We start from the raw sequence: 13,468 nt of genomic DNA on the forward strand, positions 1-13,468 counted from the left end.
TTCTCTTGTTCCAGTATCTTATTGGGTTGATGCATTTGGATCGGAAACCTACATTTTTAACCGTTTTCCTAGCACCGTTCTTGAAGGAGAAACACCATTTGAGATTTTGTATTCTCTTCTGCCAAATTATAGCAATTTTTAAGTTTTCGATTGTCGTGTATTCTCCTATCTTCGAGATAATTCTCAACACAAACTATCATTGATGAGTCTTCCTTGTGTGGTATTGCTTACTCATCTCAATATAAGGTTTATCAGTGTCTCGATCCGCAAACTTCTCGGGTATATATCAAGCGTCACGTACGATTTAATGAAGCTTGTTTTCTATTCCTTGAATGCAACCGTCCACTAGGGGTGTTCAAAACCAGATATCTAAAATTCGGATATCCGAATTTCGGATATCCGAAAATTCGGATAGTTGATTTTTGATATCCGAATCCGTATCCGAAATTTCGGATATCCGAAATTTCGGATACGGATTCGGATATTAAACCGGATATCCGAATTTCATTAGTTTTAAATAAAGAAAATAAACCCTCCAAGAACAAGAACGTTTCCATGCATTTGTTAGGTATAATAAGACTTCATTTGGTCCGGTTAAATGCAAGTTACCTCATGATACCTGAAGATCTTGAGAAATCAAACTCAAATTACTAAAATCAACATAAAAAAGGTAACATTTATACCATCCTCACTTTGCGTACCAAGTAAAAATATTAATAATTTGTCTTTTTGAATTTCAAATGAAAAAACCCAATGCATTAAAACTATTTTTAATAATTTTTTATATTATATATTTCGAATTTCGGATATCCGAAATATCCGAAATTTTCACATTTTAATATCCGTATCCGAATCCGAAAAACCAGATATCCGAATTTCGGGTATCCGAATTTCGGATATCCGATTTTTCGGGTATTTTCGGATCGGATTTTCAGATTTTTCGGATCGGATGTTCGGATGCGGATATTTTTGACCACCCCTACCGTCCACCACACTGTCATATTTTCTTGTGACATCGTTTCTTGAAGATGGGCTTGTTATAACCCCGATTGCAGAATCACAAGTTGCATCCTCACATACATGTTCAAGTACCTCATCAACATGCCCCGATTGCTCCAGTATTTCCACGACATCTTCTTCCCTGGCCCAACAGTCTCCAACAAACTCCTTTATTTCAGTCTAGTGATTGGTTCGACTCACCTTCATCAACTGCAACCCAGCTTCCACCTTCTAATATCCAAGTCGAACAACAACCTTCTCCAAAGGCACCACAACAACTTAGTGGCTCGCCTACACCCTCTTTCCTTAGTACACAATGAATGACGACCCAAGTAAAAGCTATTATTTTTAAGCCGAAACATCAAGCTAATTTAACCTTTCTCGAAGACGCCAAATTGTGTCATGCCTTATGTGTGTTCAATGCACATAAGGGTTTTACATCGGCTTCCAAAAATCCTAAATGGATGCTTGCAATGCACGAAAAGATGACCGCTCTCAAACAAAATCCTACTTGGATCCTAGTACCCCATCCCACGTATATGAATGTGATTGGTTCCAAGTGGGTTTACCGTATAAAATACTACTCTAATAGATTTATAAAGTGCTTCAATTATAAACTTGTAGCTCAAGGTTTTACTCAGTTCCCGGACCTTGATTATCTCCATTATTTCATTCTTATAGTAAACGCATCCACGTAACATATTGTTTTATCACTTGATATTATTAATCAGTGGAAACTACATTAGTTGGATGTAAAAAAATGCTTTTCTACATGGACATCTGGATGAAACATTTTACATGAAGCAACTGCCTGGTTTTTCTCATCCATAATTTCCATACCACGTATGTCTACTTAAAAAGGCTCTTTATAGCCCAAAACAGCCCATTGGGCTTGGTGTAATTGCCATAGAGCCTTTTTACTCGTGATGGTTTTACTTGCAGTCGCTCTGACACGTCTCTTTTTGTTTTCAAACCCGATGCGTGCATCATGTATCTTCTAGTCTATGTGGATGATCTTATTATAACCAATAATTAGGAACATGTGATTACCTCATATTCATCTCTCTTCTTTATCAGGAATTTTCTATTAACGATTTGGGTGCTCTTAATTATTTTCTTGGTCTTGAGGTGGCTTACACAGATTCTCTTCTTGAGCCAATCTAAATATGTGCATGACATCTTAGAGCGCGCATCCTTGCTCGATTCCAAACTGGTTGCCACTCTGGTTTCTCCATATAAACAATTCTCTTCCACAGGCACACTGTATCATTGATCCCACCTACTATCGGTCATGTTGGAATAGGTGTCCAAGGTCATAACTAAATTGTTTAAGGTCATAACTAAATTGTTTAAGGTCATAATTAAATTGGTATAACTTTATAGAATAAAAGTAAAGTCCTTTTGGGGTTACGCTCAATAACTAGAAATAGCTATAAATGACTTTAAGAGTGAGATAAAGTAATTTGTTAATTTATTTTATGATTAATAACATAATTAGAAATGTTTGGAATTAATTAAAATTAATCTGAAATTAATTCAGGATTAAGTGAAATTAATTAAAAGTGTAAAGGCTAAATTGTAATTGTTCATAATTGAGGAAGGAAGGTAATTCTAGATCCTTTCTAGCCAGGGATGGTTTTAAGGAGCTCTAGATGAGATTTTGGAAGTCTCATGATAGTTGTTACATATAACTTCCTTGAATAGATTAAAATGAATATTTAATTATTAAAATTAGGGTTTATCCTAGAGATCCAACAACTATAAATAACACTCATTGGCTACCAAATTTCGGCTCTAATCCTCATAAAATGATACATATAAATTTTTCATCATCCTTCCTATCTCATCTTTATTTCTAATGTTCTTGCTTTGTTGGGTGTGAGCCATTAGAGATATTCACACTATTAAATGTTTTGCTTTCCATGGAGCATTTGAAGACTCAAGAGTTAGTATAATTGTTCATACTAAAAGGTAAGTTTACTAATATGATTTATAGTTTCATATAAGTAGAATAAATCGGTTTTTCATAGTATGCTGCTATAATGAGAAAATGTCATTTATCTCTAGGTTGCATGTGCCCATAATAGTTTTATGAATTCCGCTGCATTGTTTTTGTTTTATTGTTACCTAGAAAACTCATCAGTAGTATCAAAGCCTAGAATTTTCTATTATACGTGTATTGGTGAAACACTGTAAAAACTGAAAACCAAGAAAAACCCTGCTGAATCGCAGGTGCAGTGCGCCTCTCTGCTAGCGCGGTGCACCCTGCCTTGCACATTGGGTCTCGGGATTTTCTTGCCTTTTCCAAACTATAGGATAATTACTAGATATAAATGATTACTTTAATTGTTTAAAATATGAACATTTAAACTAGGTAATTAGATAAACCCTAATTTCGAAAATTGAGGAAGAAAGAAAAAAAATTTAATTAAAAGTCTAATTAAAATAATTACTTAATTCTTAAAAGATTTAATATAATTAAGACAAAATTTAAGAAATGGTCATTTTTATTTTTAATTTTTCCCTAAAATAGTCCTTATGAAACCATTTTTGCATGGATGGTCCCTTTGGAGAAAACCTTGCACACAAATGGTCCACATGACTAACTTTTTTAATAAATTTTGTTAAGTGTATGTGAAGTGATGAAAATACACTTTGTGTTTTGCACACAAATAGTCTTTATCTTTATCTCTCTCTCTCTATCTCTCTCTCTCTCACACACACACACATACACACAACATCAAACCAAAACAGATGAAATTAAAACCAAAACCAACATCAAACCTGTATCAAAAGGTTTATTAAACGTTCACACAATTTCAAAATAAAATCCTATTCATAATTGAAACAAACTGGACCTCCATTTTTGTGTTCCCCAACCTTGTGATGCAGATCCTTTCCGGCAGGGAGGTAGCTACAGTTGCAAGTGAACCCAAACTCCAAATATCATAAGGCAAATTTGTGATCTGATTACTGCTTAGATCCAAATATTGAAGTTTTTTGAGTTTTCCGATTGTGTTATCGGGGACTGAACCAGAAACACCCAAATTAGGAGCATTTAGACCTATGATATGTTCTTGATTGGCAACCCCATAAAACAACTTACCATGAACAAATGGGTGAATAAAAATTGTAAACATGAGAAATCGAAGAATTTAAAATACCCTTTTTTTGAAAGAAATCAGAGATGAAGAACTCATATGTATTGGGAATGGGTGTGGCTTGTTCTTGTTGTTGACCAAAGTTTGACCTGAAGAACAAAGTTAGACTAAAACGCATGTTTAGAAAATCAGTTTTCAAGACTTAAAGAACGCGCTTCGGTTTATCATCAAGAATACATGGGAACTGAAATTCTGGGAGTTGTTATCCATTGTAGCACATAAGTAAGAAAACCTTCAAAATTACGTACGAAATTCTTGTTGTGAATACCCCAACAGGTCTGATTTACAGATACAATTAGTTGTTGGATGGTATAGCAGTGGTCGGTGATGGTTGTGAGAGAAGAGGTCTCCCAGTCGCCCTATTTTGGTCCACGTCGCCTTGCTTTTGATGATTGATTGGCAACTGATCGGGAAGAGACGAAAGGGACCATCCATGCAAGGTTTTCTCCAAAGGGACCATCTTGCAAGTCATAATTATCGACTATGTGACTCCTTGTTTTGACATCCCCTTCTCTCCCTCTACTTTTTGTGTTTTTCCGCCTTTGAACTTAGGTTACCGCCTTTCCTATGAGAATTACAATTAGAGATTGGTACCAGACTTGAAATTGAATAATGATAGAGATCCTAGGCTTCTTACAAAATTGATAAACATTCATGATTTCACGACGAGCATCGATTATTATTTTACAATCTCCATCTATATTTTACAATCTCCATCTTGTTCTTCAATGTCAGACCTTATTCCTAAATTTGAAGAGAGAGAGAGAGAGAGAGAGAGAGAGAGAGAGAGAGATAGATAGAGAGAGAGACAAGGATTGTTTGTGTGAAATAAAACAAAAGGCATTTTCTTCATTTCACATACACTTAACAAATTATGTTAACAAAGTTAGTCATAAGGACCATTTGTATGCAAAATTTGCTCCAAAAGGACCATCTATGCAAAAAAAGGTTCCATAAGGACTATTTTAAAGAAAAATTAAAATGCAAAAGGACTATTTGTGAAATTTTGTCTATAATTAGTTATATGTTTAATTAAAAGATAATTATTAAATATTGAATGGTTTAAATATTAATCAATTAAAAGTTAATTAAGTTAGTAAGATTTAAACCTTGTATTCTTATAAGAGTATATAATACTATATGTAAAAGAATAATACTATATGTAAAATATTTAAACCTTGTATTCTTAAACATTTAAAATACACCCTTACGTATATTTATAAGAGTATATAATACTATATGTAAAAGAATAATAATTTGTCAGTCGAATCACGACTATGCCTCATTCATGAAGCTATGCTATAAGAAAGGTATAAGGAAATGACCTATATAATGACCGTTGAATGAATGTCCTTTTTTACTCATCACTTTTTTGTGTGGTGGACTTTCGTTAGCTGAAAGGGTTCTGATAGGACGTATATCTTGTTAAAACTATAACATAAAGTACTAGAACATAAAACCCTACTCTAGTTACTTAGGAAAAATGTGAACTTGTATGCTAATCCATGAAAACGCACATCATTTCTTTATGAGTCGTTAGTGTAGCGTGTGTGGGTAACCGGCACACTAATTTAAGACTATAAAGTAAAAATATTGAGACAAATCAAGTTTATGATTGGTAATGGAGCATGTGTGGGTAACCAACCCATCAATGAGAAATCATAAATGAGTACGCGGGTGTCACGCAGGTTTGCTTGGTTATTCATTTCTTATTTGTTATCCTCGGTATCCCAGTCACAAATGTAAGAGCATAATTTGAGATTAACACACCATTGATAGTTCAATGAATCTTAAGAGGTCTAGGAGTTTCATGATGGTTGAAATTAGTAAAGTGTATTACCTACCTAAAATAGATTCGTGATGTGATTACGACATCCCTCTTTATATTTCAAATCGAAAATATGGATCCTAGCCTTAATTTAAAATTGTGTTAGTAAGTAAGGATTGAATCGACTTCTTTGTACTTTCTCTCTTAGGTTATATGGAAATCCTCTCATACCTTCTCGCACACTTTCAAATTATGTTTTCTTTATGTTCTCTATCAGGAATAACCCATTTATTATGGAATCTTCCTCGATTGGTTAATGGGAAAGATGTCCTCGATGAGCATGTCCCTCAAATGAATAATGCATGAACTTTAAAGAAATTATTATTCCCATAAATATGTAGATTTATCAGAAAAGGTATCTTGCATCATTATATCTATTTCCTCGATATTCCAAGATGATATTTTGTGAACATGTGAACATATGAAATGAATTTGAAAAAGAGTGAAATGTTTCACCAAAAGGCAAGGCAAGAGTGATTTGTAAATTGTAAAAAGTTCCTAATTGCATACGAGGCAATTTTGTATATGCTGAATCAGAGCTACATGGACAAACTTGAGAATCTCAATGTTTTCCCTGACAAGAGTGTTATCAATAGATCTTGTTCTTTGATCTTTCACTAGTTCTTATGATAACTTCAACTTGATTTAGCAAATGAATAGTATGGAGAAAACATCGATGGAATTCTTAAACCTTCTCCAAACTATGGAAATTGGATTGGTTAGATTTCTCATCGAGTTCTAGTTCTCTTCATTCTGAATCTTGGTGGAAATAAGAGAAAACGTTCTAATCCTAAATGGAAAGGATCAGTTTTTTCTTGAACTTCTCATTATGAGGGAATGGAACTGGTATGTCCTATCCTCATAATCATGATTCGAAAAGGCAACTTGCAATCAATGCAATGACAAGGGATCATAAGAAATGAAGTTGCCCTAAGTACTTGGAGATGGTAAAGTCAAATGTTTGAGTTTACATCAAGTACTTGAATAATCAAACTCCAAATACTTTCAATTCATGGACCCTTGATGCATGATGTGATAATCACATTTGGACAATATTATAGGATCAAATGGAAAGAAGGAAGCTTAAGCATTAAGAGCTAAATCCAATCATGGGAATGGACAAATGTTGCATGCCTCGATGATTAAAGATTTTGAGCTTATGCTTAGTAATCGAGTCAAAAGAAATCCATTTATTTTTCATTACTCTTCAGAGATGTCTAGAAACCAAATTTCATTTATGCGTTGTATAAACGTAAATATCAATCTCATTTAAGAATGGAAAGGTAGTATTCCAGTTTATAAAGATGGTGGTTTTATGTTTAAAACATCTTCTTGAAATTGGCATTCATGAAATTGTAGTTTGTTTTTCTAATAATAGTAAGGTTAACTTTAATATTGATTCCTCTAATAGTTTAGATAAGAACATGCTTGTGGCATAATCGCCTTGGCCCCTTAAGTAAGAATTGCATCGCCAAGCTCAAATTGGATCGGGTCTTGGAATCACTCAACTTAGAGTTGGATGATGTATGCGAGTCTTGGTTATTAGAAAGATGACTAAATCACCATTCCAATGGATATGTGAATGATGTGAAGGATTTTTGGATCTTGTACACACTGATGTGTGTTGACCCATCAAATCCGACATAAGGATCGACAAATATGATTGTGTTTATATGATTAAGCATAAGTATGACACCTTGAAAAGTTTCAAAGAGTATCAACACAAAGTAGGGAATCGATTGGATAGGAATATAAAGGGTCTCCAATCCGAAAGGAAAGGAGAATGCCTTGGTATCGAGTTCAATGATTATCATAGAGACTATGGAATAGTTTCCCAATTGGATCCTCCAAGAACATCATACCATAACGGTGTTGCTGAAAGGGAAAACCAAATGTTATATGCTTCGATCTATGATAAGTCATGCTTCACTAACATTTACATTTTGGGAAATATACACTTAAAATTGTAGATCATATTTGAAACCTTGTAACCGATTAAGTTGGTTTTCAAGACACCTCAAGAAATATGTAGTTGGGAAGTTTCTCCAGTTTTAGGTCAGGTGTTGTGAGGTCTTTCATTAGAAAAGAAACCAATGACCAACTTGAATCAAGATCTAAGAAGTGTTACATTGTCGGGTATTCACTGAATACTTTTGATATTTGTTTTAATGACCCATGACAATGTGGTCTTATATCTCAAAAGGAATGTTCCATGAGAGAAAGAACATATACATTTCAAGAAGTTAGTAGGAGTCATATTGACCTTGAAAAAACTCAATAAATGACCGAAATTGAACCTATAGTTGGCACTAGCTCTGAACTTGAAGTTGAAATACTAGTTGATTCAAATGACATTGCCTTACCTCTTCGCAGATCTAGTAGAGTTAGAGCACCTCCCGAGTTTTATGAGTTTCGTTTAACTGCAGAAGGAGACATGTTGACTAGTGATAAAACACTGATCAATTTGGATAGGCCTAATAGATACTAGGAAGCAATGGTGGACCTTGAGGCTACCAATGAGAAGGGTCGAATGATAACAAAATTCAGTCCATGAACGATAACCAACTTTGAAATTGATTGATCCAATGCCTAGTCTTATGACTGTGGGTTGGAACTAGATGTTAAATTTGAAGACTAACATGGATATGAATGTACAAACATTCAAATCGAGTATGGTGAAAGGGGGTTTTGCTCAGACTCAACGAGGAGACATTCTCATTAGTAGCTGAGAAAAGGTTTCTTTAGTTATTTGTTACCATTTTTTGCCTTCTTTGATGATAAGATATGGTAAAATGGATGTTTAAACGACTTTCCTTAACATGAAACTTTCAAAGGATGTATGACACATCCGAAAAGTATTTTAACATATAAAGTATCCAAACAAGGTGTATAAGCTTGAGAAGTGTATTTATAGGTCTAGACAAGCATTGCATGGCAAGGAATAGGTGCTTCCAGGAGAAGAGTCAAAGAGTATTGTCTTTTTAGAAGTACGGAAAAGTATTAAGCACATGTCAAAGCTAGAGGAGTGTTGTTTTCTTCTTGGTATTGCATGTTGATGACAATATTGCTCATAATAAACAATGTCCCTAAATTGCAAAGTACAAAAACTTGGGAATTGTTTCACTGCGATGGACATGGGGAATCGAAATGTTTAGTAGGACTCAGTCAAAGAACATACATAAATGATGTATTGAAAGGTTTCAACTTGGAAAATTCTATGAATAGGATTGTTCCTATGCATCATAGTCACGAGTTGAGTGGATCTCAAAGTTATATGTTCTAGTCATGACAATGATAAGATGAGTCAAGCTCCATATGCTTCAGATATATGATTTATCATGTTCCTATGAATTGTGCTTGTTTTGATGTCTCACATGGCTTGATCATCGTGAGAGAGTATTGAAAATTTACGCGAATGAATCGATAGACAATTGTCAAGAACATTTTAAGGTATTTAAGAGATCTCAAGGATTGGTTGCTTGTAGACAATAGAGAACATGATTAACAAGAGCTAAAGTGACATGAATTTTAGAAATGACTTTGATTCATCGTCTAAATGGATACTTGTGAGAATGAAAGGTTTCATGTAGGAGATGGTGGTAGACTCAACAATGTGAGTAAGACTACATTAGTGCAAGTGAAGTATCTGAGGAGCGTACCTAGACTGAAAAACTTCATACTTGAACTTTGAGTTTTTTTGAGTAACCAATTGACATTGGAAAATATTTTGTGAAGGTACAGTCGTGTTGACTAATGATCATTGAGATAACAGATGGTCAATGCATAGAAAGAGAAAATTCCACTAAATTCAAAAAAAAGTCAAGGATAGAAATGTATTGTGAAGTGAATATCTTTCTAATGGTTTGTTCACAATGGTGATGACCAAAAGAAAACATGATATGCATGCTAAGGGCATAGACATGAGAAATGACGATACCATAGACAATTAGTTTATTATTGTGTTTCATTTTGCGTGTTTCTTCTTGAGTGATTAATTTGCTCGAAACTCTACAATCACCCACACTCTTGGGAGTTAGTATTGAATTAAGATTGTCATGGAGTATTAGTAGATTGGCCATTGTGATTGGGCATGGCATGAAGATTGCTGCTAATACTCATAAGTATTTAATTATTCGAACAAACTGCTCGCTTAGAGATTACTTCATGGATTCTATCATGATTTTGAGAGGATAATATATTATATTCTTCAAGAAATGATGCATAACTTGTAGTTTGCAAATCTGTTGTACATTGGTATTAAATAGACGTACCCGTAAGTGGATGTTATAAAATGTAGTTTCATGCATAACATGATGAATCAAGGTTATAATTATGTAGTCGGAGTTTATTCGTTTCTTTTTCCTTAAGAGGAAAAGTGTTATCTTTGTGCCCCTTTCTGATTTGATGTTGATGTTAATATGTTAGGCCTAGTTCATACTAAATTGATGTGTTCAATTTGTAGTCTGAATTTAGTTATCATAAATCGAAAATCGGGAAACAGAATATTGGAATATGAGATTGATATGTATCCATGTCTCGTGTCCATACAATATCTTGCAAAATGAAGGAATAGCTTATCAATTATCAAAGCGCCAACATTTGATTATTTCAGAGTTCGGCAGTGACTGTGGAAGGCACATTTTGCTAGTTATTCGAAGTCTATATTTGCATTTATAGTTCATGACTAGTCCAAGTGATAGATTGTTGGAATAGGTGTCTAAGGTTATAACTAAATTGGTCAAGATTATAATTAAATTGGTATAACTTTATGGAATACATGTAAATTCCTTTTTGGGTTTCCCTTAATAATTACAAAAAGCTAGAAATGACTTTAGCAAAGAGATAAAGTGATTTGTTAATTTATTATATGATTAATAAATTAATTAAAAATGATTGGAATTAATTAATCATTAATCATAATTAATATGGAATTAATTAAAAGGCTAAATTATTAATCCTATTATAAACTCGACGTTCTTTCAATCTGGGCCTCATAAACATCGCCTCCTGCTTCTTCTCCCCACGATCCCGTCTCTACCCACAACTGCGTCCATGCCTGTAACTGCCGCATCAGTTCGTCCTCATCCGCCTATAAATTGATGGTTCGCTGTTAGATATGTTTACAGCTTTCAATTGGTAAAAACAGTTGCTTCAGTTGATCCTATGGCTTCCAATTCGTCTGACATACCTTCACCTAAGGTAAAAATTCAATTGTGTAATCGATTTCGATTCTTTGTATTTCATTTGCATTTGTTTGCGGTTGCCATTCTTTTTGTTGTCTGATTCATCGATGGAAATTAATGTCATGTATGTTGCTCTTAATAAGCTTCGATTCAGCATGTCTCCTTCTTTGACCTTTCCCAATCTCTCATAAACCCCACATAAGAACAACCATTTAACATCTATGCATGATTCCTTCGTTGTTGCTCCTTCGTTTTATAGGTACGTCTTCTTCCTTACCGGCGGTGGCTACTACAGGTACGTTTTGCGACTCATCCTACAACCCTAATTCACGATTATTGTTGACTCATTAGTATAAATACATCCACAATCTCCACCTATTCCTTCTACAAACTCATAGTGTGCATGATTTGTGCAACTCATTGAAGAATTAATGTTCAGTAGGGGTTTTGATTGTGATTATCTTCCCATTCTTATTTGTTTCTGGGTTTTTGATGCTTTACGTGAATTTTTTAGTTTGCGATTTTAATCTTTTTTGGGGAGAAAGTTCGATTTTGGTAGTTGATCCGCTTGGCGTTCTCTCACTTGACATCACTCTATACTTCTATTTTTTTAGTTAATTTTACAGATATCTAGAAGGAGGCCTAGATGTTCACTATAAACAATACTTTCCAATTTCAAGAAGGTAACTTTATTTTCAAGACAATAGTTAGCGACCTCTAGCTATCAACGACAACTATCATATTTAGTAATTTCGTGTTGTGTCTGTGTTATGTGCAGACTACATGGTTTGATGCTCGATTTTGTTGATGTTTTGTATTTTGTTTCAAGTGAAAGAGGTAAAGAACTATGTTGGTATGTGTTCTACTGCAGCCTGATGCTTTATTCTAGCCCTAATTTATAGTTATTTTCCAATATCTTTTTAATATTTGTTTTTTATTCTAAAAGGTGCAACAAAAAGGAGATTTATTTGTATTTTTTAAAATCTGTGGAGTGAATTTGATCGATTTGATGATTTTCTGAAGATAAATAGGATTATGGTGTAATTTCTGATGAAGATCTTGGACAGTTTAAGAAGGAGATAGAGTTGGTCCCACCAGGTTAATTGGATATTTCTTATCGTTTAACTCATATATTTTATGATGATTTAAATGAAAATTTTTATGGTTAATGATTCAAGGGTGTTGTTTTAATCAATCTTCTTTAATTTGGGTTTTTGGAAACAACCGATTGATTCAATCCAAACAAAGACATTATAATTGGCATCATCTAGCATCCTTAAAAAAAGCAAATGACATTTCCCTTTTCAAATATTTTGGTTGAATACATGATTCTGATTTTGATGCAGCTTGACAGAAGCATGTATCCAGATCTTGGAGATTTTGGTTTGTCTGAATACAAACAAGATCTTAAGCAAGTCACACCGGAAGGAATATTTTTACAAGGGGAAGATGGAAGCCAATGCATGTTCTTTTTTTTTTTTCTTTTGAAAATGACAAAAAAAGGGTATTATGGTCTTTTTGTTTGTTTACATTTAATTGCAATACATAATATGAAGGCTGTCTTCAGCATCGAGTCCAAGATTGGCAGGGGAAAGGATATTCTTTGTTGTTTTAATGATTTGTTGCAATTCCACTTTTAAGGGGTATTTTGGTCCATTTCTGCATTTATTAAAGAAAATCCTCATTTTTTAAGACATGTGTATGTAATACTAAAAATGTAAAAATAAAGAAAGTAATGTGTTTATGGAAAATGCCAGATAAATCAATGTGCATCCATTAGTTAACTTACTTTTACAGAAAAATGCATATTAAATAATTGTACTTTTTTTAGATAACTAACCATTTTTTAAAGCATTTGGTAATACAAAAACTCTGCCGGTTTCAGAATGTCGACGGGACGGTTCAATTGCGGACAAGAGCATGATCAGAAAATTGAATATGGTGAAACACTTTTTTGGGGTGGGGGTTGATTCACTGTTGAATACAAGAAACAAAAAAAACTATTTAACCATTTATTCCTTGTATATTGTATAAATAATCTTGCATTGTAAATTGTATTTTACTTAACTATGTTATTTGTTTTAATCTATTAATAAGTTATCCAAATAAGCGTCAAAGGTGCATTATATGAAAGTAGCATATGGTTACAGCTGTTTAAAATGGGGGGGGGGGGGGGGGGGGGGGTATAAATCCACAGGGGTATAATTTGGCAGGGGCAAAACTGTCATATTTATATAATTAGCTTACAAAACTGTCTTAGTTGTTTTAATGATTTGTTGCAATTCCACTTTTAAGGG

The 13,468-nt window shown here is 33.8% G+C and overlaps 1 long non-coding RNA gene across 6 annotated transcripts; it reads left to right on the top strand.

Annotated features, from left to right (window-relative positions):
* The first annotated feature begins 10,976 nt into the window (after positions 1 to 10,976).
* Positions 10,977 to 13,221, top strand: LOC145166985 (uncharacterized). Of its 6 annotated transcripts, XR_013740840.1 has the most exons (5): positions 10,977 to 11,187; positions 11,431 to 11,466; positions 11,786 to 11,854; positions 11,950 to 12,269; positions 12,518 to 12,827. It is a non-coding gene; the product is annotated as an uncharacterized LOC145166985 (long non-coding RNA). The 6 variants fall into 6 exon arrangements; XR_013740839.1 differs by adding an exon at positions 13,057 to 13,221 and having other exon boundaries at positions 10,977 to 11,854; positions 12,518 to 12,675; XR_013740842.1 differs by having other exon boundaries at positions 10,977 to 11,854; positions 11,950 to 12,024; positions 12,118 to 12,269.
* The last annotated feature ends 247 nt before the right edge of the window (positions 13,222 to 13,468 follow it).

Source organism: Lactuca virosa, chromosome 3 (assembly GCF_052849685.1).
Source record: "Lactuca virosa cultivar CGN04683 chromosome 3, Lactuca_virosa_CGN04683_v6, whole genome shotgun sequence".
Classification (NCBI taxonomy): Eukaryota; Viridiplantae; Streptophyta; class Magnoliopsida; order Asterales; family Asteraceae; genus Lactuca; species Lactuca virosa.